A 14,804-nucleotide genomic window follows, 5' to 3' on the forward strand; every position below is an offset into this window, starting at 1 on the left:
ATTTATCTACACGGGAGGCTATATGGAGAATTTTGGCTTATGATATTCAGTTATGAGATTAATATTTTATTTACCTAGAAAATAAAATATCATCTTTAAAGATAATGACAATCTTGAGAAAATTATTGATTAAGAAAAAAGAAAAGGTACGATGTTCTTAATATGGATAGGAGGTCAACAAAGAATTTGAAGCAGGTCAAACTTTAACGCATGCTGAGTTTCAAATCAATTTGTTTATAAAATAGAAGAAAGGGAATGATATCCACACAAGAAAGAGTATTTTATCGAGAGATTAAACTATGTTTCACCGGATACATCTGATATCTACTATATGAGAATTTTATTAATTATTCAAAAAAATTGCGTAACATATGAGTCTATTAGGATAGTTAATGGGATTACATATCCTAACTTCTAAGATATTTTCTATTTTATGGGACTACTGTGTGACGATAGAAAATTCATTGCAGCTATTAACGAGGTCTGGTCATCAATTGAGAAAACTGTTTGTGATGCTGTTGATATCTAATAGTGTTAACAAACTAAAACATATTTAGAATGCAACTTAACTAAGGTATTTCACTATGTGGTCAATTATTATCGTATGTAGAACTTTACTTGCCAAAATCAGTGTTTACCAATGGGCAACTTTACGTCATTTGGTAAAGAATTAAGAGTCGCAATGGCTTGAATATTCTAATTCTAAATAAAGACAGTAATCCAAACTCATCAACAACAAATATCGCGTTCAACAAAGTTTTTAATAATATTTGGATAAGAAAATAGTATTTTCATTTTAGTAACATGTTATGATTTGCACTTTTATACAAATATTTGTCGTAGATATAACAAATTTATTAACTATACTTTCAGACTTGAAATAAAATGTGTAACATGGAGCACAACATCATATGCCAATTACCTTTCTAATGAGGTTAGTAAAATATTAGGTTGTTGATAAATTTTCATTAGTTTTATAATATATAGTTTAATGTAAAATTAACAAGCTATTATTACAGTTATATATGTTTTTATTTTTTCAGGTCTCTTTTCTTATAGCTCAAGAATATTATAGACTTCAAACTGTTCTATTTGTATTTTACTTTAAATAAAGATAAAATAACATATTAAATACGTTTATTATATAATGACAATGATAATGTTGTACTAAACTTGAAAATTTTATAATTATAAAATATTATTTTTATTTATCATGTGAAATTAAAATATAAGCCCGTGCATTGCACGGGTTCAACACTAGTAATTGATACAAAATTTAAAAATTAAACCCAAAAAGTAATTAAAAATAATAAAATAAAAAAATAAAAAAATTAATGCAAGGAACAAAACGAAAGTACACTGAAACAAAATAAAAAGGACCACGAAAATAAAAGAAAAAAAATAAGCAAGTTAAACTAAAGAATTTAAGAAACTAATAAAAGAAAATGAAAATTAAAAAGAAACTAAAAAAACGAAGATTGGGGACGTTAACGAGAAGAAAGAGAAAAATAAATAAATAAAGGAAAAGAATAAAAAATAAAAATAACTATTACTAAAAAAAATAACTAATTAAAGAAAAAATTATCTAATCTAAGCAATCAAAAAACGAGTAGTTGTCAATCACGGTCAATTTCTAGCAATGACGTCAAAAATTTGGTGCGGAATTTATAATCCACAAACTAACCGGCAAGTGCACTGGGTCATACCAAGTAATACCTCAAGTGAGTGAGGGTCGATCCCATGAGGATTGATGGATTAAGCAACAATGGTTGAGTGATTTACTTAGTTAGACAAGCAGAAAATAGTGTTTGAGTGTTCAAAAGCATTAAACAGTAATTTAGAGAATCAGAAAGCAAGGAATAAATTGAGGTACAATATATATAGAGAAAACAGTTAAGGCTTTAGAGTTATCTATCTCCCGGATTTGACTTTTCTTACTAACTATTTTAATCATGCAAGATTTAATTCATAGCAAATTATAAGTGGCTAAATCCTAATTCCTTAGACATTTTTAGCCTTTTCTAAAATTCATCAACCGCCAATTCCTTGGTCACTTAATTCCAATTAGAGGGTGAAGTTCAATTCTAGTTTATATGCCACAAAAATCCTAATTACCCAAATATAAGAGAATTATATGTCACATATCCCGTTAAATCCAGATAATTAGAAATTTATGAGAATATGTTTTCAACCTGTTGTCCAAGTAAAGAGTTTTTCCAAGTTATACAAGAACTCAATTAAAAAGAGTGTCATACTTCCGTTCCACCCAAATTCATAAAATAAAGAACGAAAATAATTCTTGAATTATAAATCCGTACATGAATTAAAATAGAAAAGTAATATTGTCAATCCATACAATAGACAGAGCTCCTAACCTTAACAGTGGAAGTTTAGTTGCTCATGGTTCAGAAAGAAAATTAGGATTCAGGTAAACTGTAAAGTACGGAATGAGGTAGAAGAGAAGAGAGATTCTTTTCCCTTTTATATCCAATTCTAATTAATGTAAAATATATTTCCTAAAAGTAAATAATATCTTTTTCTATTTTTAAATAAAATAAAGTTTAAATTAGAATTAATAGGAGATTGCGTACTTGCTTCTTGGAGAGTTGGGGACCACTTGATTCCTTAATAATCCACGCCTAACTTGAGAAATCTCAAGTTAGGCGCAGCCTTAGCCGAATTGATGGAGAAGAAGTATGGACTATTATATATCGTTGGAAAGCTCTGAAAATTAGCTTTTCAACGCCACTAAAATCACGTCAATTAGACCTCTGTAGCTTGATTTATCCAGGTTTGAGTGAAGAGAGGTCAGGGTTGACAGCATCATTCGCCCTTCTTCTCTTTTTCTGCGGAAATTCCATCAAATCCATCCGAATGCTACCTAAAATAAACAGAATTGCACGCGACTCAAAGTAGCATCCATAGTGGCTAAAAGATAATTAAATCTTGATTAAACTCAACAAATTAAATACAAATTCACTAGGAAAAGGTAGAAAAGATGCTCACGCATCTAATTCACGGAAAGTGAACGTTTGTGCAGCAATGTTATTGCTCCCTGTGTCGTTGTTTCCTTCTTTATTTAATATTTTAGGTTCTGTTTGTTGTCTTGTCCTTGTGTTATTCTGATAATGATTATTTAGTTAGTTAAATCCATGTTTTAATCATTATTTAGTTTGTTCAAATTCAGATATGCAATGTTCATGTCATGCATTAAGAATCATAGAAAATACCACCACATTTAAGTAAATAAGACTAATCTTAAATATAAACTCAATTTTTCATACAATACATCACTTCTTTTTCTTTTGAATTCAAGCTCAGTGAGCAATACGTGAGACAATTTTTTTTAACTAAAAACAGATGACAGAATGAAACTAAATCTAAGAACTGAAAGTACTAAAGATCATGCAAGCAATTAAAACAACAGAAAACAAAAGGCAACAAAATAAGAACTGAAGAGAAATAGAATAAAAAGAATTCAACCACCTTAGTTATGTTGGTGGCCATCTCATTCCTCCGTGAAGAACATTCATCTCTCTTTAGTGCTATTAAAATAAACAGAAAAGGCCAAAAACAAAGCGACAACACCAAACTTAAAAGTTTACTTGTCCTCAAGCAAAGAAAATCTGAAAATAGAGTGTAAAAATTTCTTCTTAATTGCTCTTGTTCCTTTTCTAATCATTCTGCATGACCAAAACACATGTAAAACAAGAAAAATTCTAAAAAAAAATTAAATAAAGTAATTTAAAACCAAAACTAAAATAACTATAATATTAAAATAAAAATAACTATAAAATTAAAATCAAAGCAACTGCAAAACCAAGGATACTAGTAGTTGAGTTGCCTCCCAACAAGCACTTATTTAATGTCACTAGCTTGGCACTTGATTGTTGAATTTTCTTCCTCTTCTTCCAGTTGGTTAAAAAAATGACTCTAAGGGGGGAGAGGTGAAGATTAGTGCCCCTGATATAAAGTCTTCCTAACAAGCTTTCTTTTATTGTGATTAGCTTGATTCACCTTACTTGTTGGGGTAGAGGTTGGATTATTTTTTGTTGACCTTTTCTTCTTTATAGATATTTTCTTCTCTTTTTTGGTCTCAATTCCCTTTTTTGTGCTTTCCTTGATTGCCTTCACTTCTTTGATTTCAAAATTTGGATGTTGTGTGATGGTTAGAGTGTACCCTTCATCAAAAACTTCTTGAATTGGTGGTTCAATAAACTCACCCTCTATGCCATTTTCTGCTTCATTGGAGTGTAGATTTCCATAATTGTTTTCATCCCTTGCAACCTCTTTGTTTGTGCATCTTCCTTTTTTGTTGGTGCATCTTCCTCCTTTGTTTTTGCATCTTCCTATTCTTTCATGTGTGTGGGTGAAAAATTCTCTAATTCATTGGAGTATAAACTCCTTTGATTGATTTCCTCACTTTCTTCCATAGGATTTTACATTATATCTCTTGGGAAGGAATTTGCTTGTTCCTCTTCTTGGGACTTGATAATCAACTGCACATATTTCTCTACATTTTTGACACTCGTCCTTATATCATGTATGAATTATTTCATGAGAAACTCAATAGATGATGGTTATTGATATGAATAAGAAGGAGATGATGGTTCTTGATAAGAGTAAAAAGAGGATGGTTCTCGGTATTAATAGGAAAATGGTGGCTCTTGATATGGGTAAAAGGATGATGGTTCTTGATATGGATAGAGAAGTGGTAGCTCTTGGTATAGATAGGGAGATTGTGGCTCTTGGTATGAATATGGAGACGATGGTTCTTGATGGATAGGATATGGGACATTGAAATTTTTTTGCTCTTGACCTTGCCAATCAAAATCCGGGTAGTTCCTCCATCCACAATAATATGAATCACTCCTTGAGTGTGAGTAGTAACCCATGTGATCTCTCTCCATTATTTTTCTTAGCACAAAACACCAAAAAAATTAAACGTACCATGTGGTAAACAGCATGTGGTAAACAAGAAAGTAAAGAAGAAATAACAGATTTTTTTTGAAAAATAAATAAAATAAAGAATAATAAAAATAAAAGAAAAAATTGAAAATAAATGAAAAGAGATGAACTAATAATTTAAAAATTAAACAAAGAAAAATATTAATATTTTAAAAAAAATATTTTTAAAAGAAAAATTACTATAGAACACCAAATTTAATTTTAAAAATTAAGAAAAAATAATTGATACAAAATTCGAAAATTAAACCTAAAAAGTAATTAAACTAATAAAATAAAAAAATAAAAAAATTAATGCAAGGAAAAAAACGAAAGTACAATGAAACAAAATAAAAAGGACCACGAAAATAAAAGAAAAAAAAGAAAGTTAAACTAAAGAATTTAAGAAACTAATAAAAGAAAATGAAAATTAAAAGGAAACTAAAAAAAAAGCGAAGAAATGGGACGTTAACGAGAAGATAGAGAAAAAAATAAATAAAGAAAAAGAATGAAAAATAAAAATAACTAATACTAAAAAAAACAACTAACTAAAGAAAAAATTATCTAATCTAAACAATTAACAATCACAGTCAATTCCCGGCAACGACGCCAAAAACTTGGCGTGAAATTTATAACCCACAAATTAACTGATAAGTGCCCCGAGTTGTACCAAGTAATACCTCAGGTGAGTGAGGGTCGATTCCACAAGGATTGATGGATTAAGCAACAATAGTTGAGTGATTTATTTAGTTAGACAAGCAGAAAATAGTGTTTGAGTGTTCAAAAGCATTAAACAGTAATTCAGAGAATCAGAAAGCAAAGAATAAATTGAGGTGAAATATATATAGAGAAAACAGTTAAGGCTTCAGAGTTATCTATTTTTTGGAATGACTTTTCTTACTAACTATTTTAATCATGCAAGATTTAATTCATGGCAAACTATAAATAGCTAAACCCTAATTCCTTAGACCTTTTTAGCCTCCTCTAAAATTCATCAACCGCCAATTTCTTTGTCACTTAATTCCAATTAGAGGGTGAAGTTCAATTCTAGTTTATATGCCACATAAATCCTAATTGCCAAAATATAAGAGGATTATATATCACGTATCCTGTTAAATCCATATAATTAGAAATTTAGGAGAATATGTTTTCAAGTTGTTGTTCAAGTAAATAGGTTTTTCAAGTTATACAAGAACTCAATTAGAAAGAGGGTCATACTTCCGTTCCACCCAAATTCATAAAATAAAGAACGAAAACAATTCTTGAATTATAAATCAGTACATGAATTAAAATAGAAAAATAATAATTATCAATTCATACAATAGACAGAGCTCCTAACCTTAACAGTAGAGGTTTAGTTGCTCATGGTTCAGAGAGAAAACTAGGATTCAGGTAAACTGTAAAATGCGAAATGAGGTAGAAAAGAAGAGAGATTCTTTTCCCTTTTATATCTAATCCTAATTAATGCAAAATATATTTCCTAAAACTAAATAATATTTTTTCCTATTTTTAAATAAAATAAAGTTTAAATCAGAATTAATAGGAGATTGCATGCTTGCTTCTTAGAGAGTTGGGGACCACTTGATTAATCCACGCCTAACTTGAGAAATCTCAAGTTAGGCGCAGCCTTGGCCGAATTAATGGAGAAGAAGTATGAACTATTATATATCGTTGGAAAGCTCTGAAAGTTAGCTTTCCAACGCCACTAGAATCACGTCAATTGGATCTCTGTAGCTTGAGTTATTTAGGTTTGAGTGCAGAGAGATTAGGGTTGACAGCATCATTCGCCATTCTTCTCTTTTTCTGCGGAAACTCCGTCAAATCCATCCGAATGCTACCTAAAATAAACAGAATTGCACACGACTCAAAGTAACATTCATAGTAGCTAAAAGATAATTAATTCTTGATTAAACTCAACAAATTAAATGCAAATTCACTAGGAAAAGGTAAAAAAGATGTTCACGCATCAAGTAGCAGCTAATTCACGGAAAGTGAACGTTTGTACAACAATGTTATTGCTCCCTGTGTCTTTGTTTCCTTCTTTATTTAATATTTTAGGTTCTGTTTGTTGGCCTCCCCTTGTATTATTTTGATAATTATTATTTAGTTAGTTAAATCCATGTTTTAATTTTGCAGAATCTAACCCTGGAGCACTATACAAACTACAAAATCTCAGAGCTTGAAACTGTTGTTCTTGCACTTGTAGATTTGCAGTTCAACACCAAAGCCAGTTCCCTGAATGCTATCGTGAAAAGCATAAACAACATAATGCTATCGTGAAAAGTATAAACAACATAAGGTAAAAATTTGGTGTTTATTATCTTCACTAATAAAAATAATTTTCTAAATTAATTTTTAAAAGAATATTTTATCTGATATTTAATTTTTATTAAATTTTAATTATTAAATTAGTCTTTAAATTTCTCCAGGTTATATTTATTACTTACTACCTGAATGGACTAATATGAGAATTTAAAAATCTTTAAGGACTTTTATTAAATAACGTATAAAGTTATAAAAAAAATTATATAAAGATTTGTATAAAATCTTTAGCAAAATTTAACATGTAAATGATATGTCTAACAAAATATTAAAATAAAATATTGAGGCTAATTTTCGTAATTAAAATTTGTTTGGTATGGAAGTGTTCGACTAAATATTCTATTTGAACTAATTTGGGTATTCCTATTTGATAACTATTGGTGAATTAATCGACATATAAATGCTTATAATATTAGAGTTCATTATGGCTATTATTGTCCATGAAAATGAGTATTATACGGCCCATTGTGATCTTTGCGGTGTTATATTTTTGAGTTCGTTATGGCTATAATAGTCCATTTTAGCATTGATATGCCTTGTGGCCCGTCACTGTAAATTGCTATACGAATAATTTTTGTTAAAGAGATGTTCTATTGTTATCTTCATTGTGGAATCAGCCCAAGTATTAATGGCTAATCTTGGTTTCAATGTTTTGTAATGCTGGTTATTCAATAATGTAGGGATAGGAACATGTATGGATCAGATTTCTTTTGTTTTGAGTTTTGACACTTAGTTTACCTTTGCTGAAAGTTTTTTTCTGGTATCAAGATGAGTGTGATTATTAGTTCAACTTGCGTCAGATATTTTGATTTGGCAATGGCAGAAAATGAAAAGGGCTAAAACATAGGATTATCTCATTTGCAGCTTTTTCATCATTCATAGATATTGAGAAAATTTTATTTACAAGGATTCCTATTTTACTATTGGATTTGTGTCCTTGATTCATATGTTACTTAATGGTTTTTTTAATAAAACTAGTGTTATATATACATGAGGGATTCCAACAAATTTTCTTCGCTATAACTTCCCTCTCCTATCTGGTTTGCCAAAGTTGACACAAATGGCAACATTTTCTTGGGTTCTCTATCTTTCTTTCTTTTTTTAAATTTTAATTGAATTAGAATTAAATTATAAATTTTTTAAGTTATAAGAACCTTGATATCTATTAATATATAATAAGCAACCAGTAATATTAGAGAGTTTTAGCGCCCTTCAAGGAATTTCTGGCTCCTAGAAGTTTCTGATACACAAGGCATATGGAAGTCCGGATCACTTGCCTTCTGCACACACTTGGTACTTTATTTCATAAAATATATTTTTTTAAAAATAATTATCTGTTTTTGTTTTGTTAGTTCATGAGTATATTTTCATGATTTGACGAATCACATAATGAGACTTATTTCTCCATACAAGTAATTGTATCATTTTACTCTATTTCCTTCAATTCATCATATTCTATACCATTTCATATAGATTATATGCATGTGTAAAATAAAAACACACACTATCCATGAATGGTAAATTAATTACATTTTTTTATAGAAAGGAAAAGTCTCCGCAAATTAGGTAAATTAGTAATGAGGACTGTAAAGAACTGTGGCTAATTTGGTTTGTTGATGTTGTGATACATCATCCATTTGACACTCTTGGTTGCTTTTGTAGCACATAAACCTTCCAAAATAAGTATTCTAAGAGGATGGTCATTCAAAACGCAAGCCAGTGCCTATTAGGGTCGATAAAGAATAGTAATTAGCTCTAATGATGTGCAGAAACTTGTTTTCTGTAAATTATTGGTTTAGGGGAAGCAAGCAAACTATAATGAATCCATATTGGTTTATTGATGTTCACTGTCGATTTGCACAAGTATAAAATTATTGGTTGGTATACTGGTGTTAAGATTTGTAGCTGGACCAAGTCACAGCTTCGAGGACAGTGTGGTTGCTACAAGCATTCATTCTATGTTATTGAGAGCCATAGGTAAAGTAACTTGACTTATTGTAATCTTTTATTTGTTTTAATTAACTGCCATCTTCATTTTTTTTACGGCTTTGAAATGAAATAAGTTGCATATGCAATGCTAGTTGCAAAATATCAAAAGATATCTAAGCTGTTTTTATGTTGCAACAATAGACTCATCGGATTAGATTTGCGAATCACTGGATGTGTAATTGCATATGGAATGCTAGTTGCAAAATTTCAAAAGAATTTTTGGACATATTAATTGAAGATATTGAGTAAATAACTATGTTGATTTATGAAAGATTTAAGATTTTGATAAAAGTTTACCTGTGTAGTGACAAGTTTATATATATGTTTTTACTTTTATGCGGAAGTTTATATATATATGTTGAATTGGTTGATATATATATAATTATTTTGGTTTATGATTTTAAAAGTATATATGAATTTTGTATGAAATATTAGGATAATATATGTGAAAAAAAATTTTTAACCTAACTTATGGCCACGTTTAAAAAGCGTGGCTATATCTTACTATTGGGCTCAGTAGGCACGCTTATTAAACGTGGCCATAACCTGGAAATAGGCACGCTTTAAAAGTGTAGCAATTATCTTGCTCTATCAGCACGTTTTGTAAGCGTAACCGTATCTTTTTGTAGACATAAATAGCCACGCTTAAAAAGTGTAGCTATATCTTCCTCTATCGGCACATTTAAAAAGTGTAGCCATATCTTCATCTATCGGCACACTTTAAAAGCATATCCAAAACAAAGATTCTGAGATGCTTCAGAAGCGTGGCGATACGTAAACTTTTCGGTACGCTTTTAAAGCGTGCCGATAGGTTAATACATATGGCTACGCTTTTAAGTGTGGCAAGAGTTGAAAGCGTGGCAAAAAAGGCGTGCCAATGGATCTACAAAAGTGTGGCGATAGAGCAATCGACTCGCTTGCGGATGTGACCATTTCAAAAGCGTGCCGATAGCTCAAAAAATGTGGCAAAAAGCTGTCAGCACCCTTTTTAGCATTTTTCAACACGCTTTAAAAGCATGGCAGAAAACTTATTTTCTTGTAGTGTTTTGCCTTTCAAAGTCTTAATAAAACAATATATAGTAGCTAAGTATGTATACATAATCATTTTAGGTTCGGCTCACGGATTGACTAAAATAACAGGCGAGTGTAATTTTGAAATTTAAATTAAATGATTACTAAAAGTTTACAAGTCATTTAAATAACGTGAATATAATTTTTATACATAAAAAGAAAAAGAAAAATCATATTTAAATAATCAAGGTTGAGATTAATTTTTTTTTTATTTTTAATTTTATTCTTAAGAACAAAAATGAAACTTAATTCATTGGTTAAAAATTATTCTTTATTTTATCATCTTTATTTTAAATTTATTTAATGTATGAATTCAATTTATCAAATTATTAACTAATCAAACTTGAATGGATCCACAAATCAACTTAACTCCCTTTTGTTTCATGTTCTCTTGTTTATTTAGGCTGTGTTTGTTTACAGAAACAGGACACTAAGACAGGGATACAAAAACACAAAATCGTGTTTGACAGAACAGACATAGATAGAGACACTGAATTAGTGTATTTTGTGTCCATCCTAATAGAAAAGACACGGAAAAACTAATAAGGGACACAACTTATTTTTTTTCGTTCATTATTCTTGTTAATTTTTCATAATTATATTTTTTATTATTATATTTTTTATCTTAAATTTTTTAAATAAAAAAATGAAAATAAATTAGATTTTCATAATTTGTTATAGTTTATCAACAAACAGAATATAAGAACACAAAATTTTGTGTCTCTATCCTTTATATATTGTTCTCGTTGTCCTGTTCTCAAAAACAAACACAGCCTTAATTTCTGATTTTGTGTTCTTTTCATTTTTTCCCTTTTACTTTTCAATTTCTGCTATTTTGGTTTCTGCTTCTAGATTTCTAATTGTTAATGATTCTGTTCTAGATAAAAATAATTTGTTTGTGGTTTATTTCTCTCTTTTGTGATAATATCTTTTGTAGTGATAAAGGTTTCTCTTTATAGGTGTTATGGTATTTGTAGTAGGTTTGAAAAAAATATCCTAAAAAAAGAACTTGTTGTTTATGAAAATTTTTACAAATTTAAAAAGTATTTAAATTTATTTGAACAAAAATATTTTATTGTAGCACAGTATGCCTGAGTAAATTTATAAATAAAAAAGACTTAAATTTGTCTCTATTTCTACTTATAAAATACTTTAGAATTGAATATTGTGTTTTTTTTTTATCATATTATAGTTCATCATAATAGATATTTATATTCTTTATTAGATATAAATCTTATACTTTTTCAACGATTTGTAAGTATCGTTTGATTTTTTTTTATAATTGAAAGTTTTGTTTCTTCTCTCCAAAAAAACAATTTAAATTGTTGGTTTTTTTTTCTCATGGGAATTTGTTGGTTCGTCCTTCTATAACAAGAATTAATATATTTCTATTAGAATTGGAGAATACTTGTGTATGGTTGTCAACTTACGATCGTACATACTCACATATTATTTAGTAAGAGGCCCATTGGGTTTTCTTCTCATATTAGTTTATTGGGTTTTCTGTTTTTGGTCATCCATGTTCTTGGATACATACTCTCTTTGGGCAAAAACCTATTGAGACCAAGTTTAAGGCATTAGAAAGTGATGTGCAAATGGGCCAAATAGGGGTATAATTGAAAGATTACGATAATCAGAACAAGGGAACCCGGTTGTTACTGGATGCGGCGGGCTCCTCGGGAATGAAGAAAGAAAGTGGATTGCAGGCTTCACCCACAGGATAGGGGTTGGAACGACATTTCTGGCAGAATTCTGGGGAGTGAAGAATGGCCTCAATGTAGCGTGGACCATGGGCTTCAAGAGAGTGGTGGTGGAAATTGATTTTGCAGCAGTGGTCAGCCTTTTGAATGGAGAAAAGAAACTGGAAAGTCATCCCAATACAAATGTTAGAGAGATAAATGACATGAGAAAGAAAGACTGGAACATATTCTTTGTACAAAATTATAAAAAAGGTAATAGATGTGCAGATTACCTTACAAAAATGAGCTTAAAGATAGAATCAGAGTTTGTTTTTTGGGATATACCTCCCCCTGAGGTAGTGAGAATCTTGAGTGAAGATGATAGAGGGGTTATCTTAACCCGTTTAGTTTGTAATTAGATTTTTTTTTCGTCTGGGCTTTTGCCCCTCTATAATATAAAAAAAGGGATAAAAATGACGCTGTTAAAAAAAGTGAATACGTGCCTAGTGCTCTGAAATTGTGACAAGAAGAAAGAGTGAGAGGAGCAAAAAATATCTACAAAACTAAAAGATTACATCCCATAGAGGCAATGAGAGGGTAAGCATTTCTTCTGTTTTGTAGGTCTTTATGAGCATTCGTGGATTTATCCCATTTTTCATGTTTCGATTTTTAAGAAGTTTCATGATGATTCAAATTTCGATATCTGTCATTTTCTAAAGAAACTTTTGAAGTTAGTCTAATTTTACTTCTTCGAGAAGTATTAGCAAAATGCACCTTAATAAAAAGCTAGGATTCTATTCATCAACTCTTGATCTAATGACAAAACACTCATAATTCAGAAGTTACTTAAGAGGATACTTCAAATATCATGGACGTTTTTACTATTTTCAACTTTACGGACAAAATTAATCCATATGAGGAGAATAATAATGTGCAAATAGGTCAAATAAGGATATAATTGAAAAATTATGATAATGAGGAGAAAAATGATTTTAACAAAGAAAATAAACACATGACTAATGTCCTTAAAGTTGTGACAGTAAAAAGGAATGGAAGGAGAAAAAAATACCTACAAAACTAAAAAATTACATTTTATAAAGATAATGAGTGTAAGTATTTCTTCTTCTCTTTTATAAGTCTTTATCTCTCATCCTTATTCTCTCTAATTCTTCTCCACTCTTCTCCAAGTGACACTTGCAGACTTGGTACTATGTGATTTCCGTGGCTTGTCATTAAGTTTCCATCACAACAATTGTTATTGTCACGTGGGAAAAAAAATTTCTGTTTCCAATTATTCATGGATTTCGACGAAACCCATAAAACTGAGAAAAGCATTCACGGCTTCATGCTCATCATGTTTTCTCAATTTTGGTCTTGGCATAGAAGTTTTTCTTTTCGGACCAGGTCCATTCTAGGTTAGTATATCTGTCAAAAAGGCTTTTGCAGCATCAAGCCACCAACTGTTGACCCAAAACATATTCACAATCGTGAAGTTTTGTAAAAGAAAAGAAAATAGTATGAAAATTATTTTTCATTTTGTATCTTTTTTTTTGTCTATGAAATTGTTTAACAAACCCAACCAAATAATACACAAAAATCTTTACATGCTATCTTCTACCATATATTCATATCTTTCTTGTGAAGCCATAAATTGTTGGGCCAACCGTGGGGAGCTCTCGACAATCGGGGAGATTTCGGGGAGGAATCAAGTGAGAGAACATAAGATGAGAAGACACCACATCCAACTCAAAACCTTAAGGTGTCAAGTTAATGGGTCTCTCATCTTATAAACTCCTCACTCTTCCATGCTTTCTTAGATGTGGGACTAACTTCAACACTCCTCACACTTGCAACACTAACAATCTCCCCCTCAAGTGTGAGCCTCCACATCAAGCATCAACTCCCCTCTAGCTCCTCCACCACCATGAGTATTCGTCCATCACACCGCCGCAAAATACCGCGGGACACGCCGCCCGGACCACCTTTGCCGGGAAGACTTTCGATGCTTCACCTTGAATACCCCTTAAAACCACCAGACCGATTAACCATCGGCTCTGATACCACTTTGTTGGGAAAACTCAACACAGGTTTAAACCAAGAACCTGTCTAACAGCTGAAGCACCAAAAATAATATCCTAATGTTCATCTCCACACCAGGAATAACATACTAAAATTTCATAAGAAATGGAGCAAGTTTACCAAGTCAATGTGATCAAGGTTGGCTTGCCCTTTTCCCCCAATTTTCTTTCTTCTCTCGACGCCGAAGCTGGCTTCGTTTTTCCTTTCATTCAAAAAATGAATGAATCCATCTTCTCTCTCTTCCCGTGGCTATATGCCACTTCTTGTTTTTTTTTTTTTAAGTTGTGTGGGCCCCACTTGATATTTGGGGACCCACCAACAAATCTCCCCCTCACCAATTCAAGTGGGGACAGGCTGCTCCACCAAGCCCGCCTTCTCTTTGCAGGAATCAAACTTCACTGCAGGTAAACTCTTAGTCATCATATCTGAACCATTATCATCAGTATGGATCTTCTCAAGTGCATATGACTTCATCTCAAGCGCTTGACGTATCCAATGATACCTCACCTCTATGTGCTTCGATCTGGAATGAAACGTCGGATTCTTGCTGAGATGGATAGCACTCTGACTGTCACAAAATAACACAAACTTCTCTTGATTGATGCCTAACTCTTGTAGGAATTTCTTCATCCACAAGAGTTCCTTAGAAGCTTCAACAACAGCAATGTATTCTGCCTCTGTAGTAGACAAAGCAACACATTTCTGAAGTCGAGATTGCCA

Source organism: Arachis duranensis, chromosome 5 (assembly GCF_000817695.3).
Source record: "Arachis duranensis cultivar V14167 chromosome 5, aradu.V14167.gnm2.J7QH, whole genome shotgun sequence".
Taxonomy (NCBI): domain Eukaryota; kingdom Viridiplantae; phylum Streptophyta; class Magnoliopsida; order Fabales; family Fabaceae; genus Arachis; species Arachis duranensis.